The following is a 1,351-nucleotide window of genomic DNA, read 5'->3' on the forward strand; positions in this document are numbered from 1 at the left end:
AAAGGTAAAGAAAAGCATTATGTATTGTATAATTATTTATGAAAATCCTTGATTAAAGCATCTTCAAGAAATTGAGTTCTGATGTGGTGGTGAAAAGAGGAAGAAAAAGTTAATTAAATTCAGAATGCAAACAAAATGGCAGCAAAAAAACACAAAAGCAGTTAAGATTAGCTACACAGTACAAATAATCAAAATATCAATATACTACCTTATCAAAAAAATAACAAAATTTATGAAAATCCAAGAAGTCCCAAAGAAAAACAGGTTAAAACTATTGCTTACAATTAAAAATTTAGTCATTATATGCCAAGATAAATATATTTTTTTCCTGCACAACAGGTCATTTGCTCTACTTGCTTTATATCCCACTTCATCATCCAATATAATATTTAAAATGCAGCTCCACAAATGTCACATAACATATCAAATCATACATGACACATTCATCCGGTCGATCCAAACATTGATTGTTAAATTCAGCAATCTTTGTTGTAATATTTTAAAAAGATGACCCAGTTTTTTTTATTATTTATTTCTCAATTTGTTAAAAAAAAACAAAAAACAAAAAAAAAACAGGAAAAACTAAGAAATGAACAGCGCTAGCTATCGGCTATGATATTATGACTACTGAGAAGAAGGATAAGTAACTTTGTCATTTTTAGTATCAAATATTGAAATGGGAAAAGCTGCATTCAATATTCAACTGCATGGATGCTCTGAGCATCTAGCAGTCTATGCTTCATTTTTTTTCTTCATGTTTTAAAGTGTGACATTTTCAATGTAGGCATGAAATAATAAAGTTTGATAAATGCATATAAAACATGTGCTAAATGACAGTTAGGACCCGAAGGATTTCATAGTGGCATAAATCCTCTTTCTTTGAGCTGATGTGTTTATTGGTCCACTATTCTGATTCATCACAGTGAAAATGACAGAAGAGTAGATGCATTTGTCTCTAGGTCCCTATAAAAATGATGTAGAAATTAGATGTTATCAAAATAATGTTGAGAAAGTAATTTAAACTTTTAAGCTTTACCTTTTGTCTTTCCTGACTCCAATGTTTCTGCAGCACACCACCATCTGGATTATAAAATAAACTATGGTTATAGATAGAAAACTGCTCTTTCAGAAAACTTCAAAATAGTTAGTACCTTGACAGGAGTCACATTTCATGTTGATGATTATGTGTGCAAAGACAGCAATAACCATGAGGCTTATAATCAAGACAGTGCACAGAAAAATGATGACAATAACCTCCTGTGACCATGAACTGGATTCTGCAACACACATCAAGATTAGACACTTTACTAGATTATGCAAGATGGTCATTAGATAATTTGACAATAGTGTA

General features: G+C 30.6%; 1 long non-coding RNA gene across 1 annotated transcript; it reads right to left on the minus strand.

Moving 5' to 3' along the window:
- Positions 1 to 765: 765 nt before the first annotated feature.
- LOC106963138 (uncharacterized) lies at positions 766 to 1,273 on the minus strand. Its single transcript, XR_001428132.1, has 3 exons — positions 1,152 to 1,273; positions 1,037 to 1,080; positions 766 to 963 (listed from the first exon to the last, which is right to left on the minus strand). It is a non-coding gene; the product is annotated as an uncharacterized LOC106963138 (long non-coding RNA).
- Positions 1,274 to 1,351: the final 78 nt, after the last annotated feature.

Source organism: Poecilia latipinna, unplaced genomic scaffold, assembly GCF_001443285.1.
Source record: "Poecilia latipinna isolate Pla-1442-1.1 unplaced genomic scaffold, P_latipinna-1.0 Scaffold1498, whole genome shotgun sequence".
Taxonomy (NCBI): Eukaryota; Metazoa; Chordata; class Actinopteri; order Cyprinodontiformes; family Poeciliidae; genus Poecilia; species Poecilia latipinna.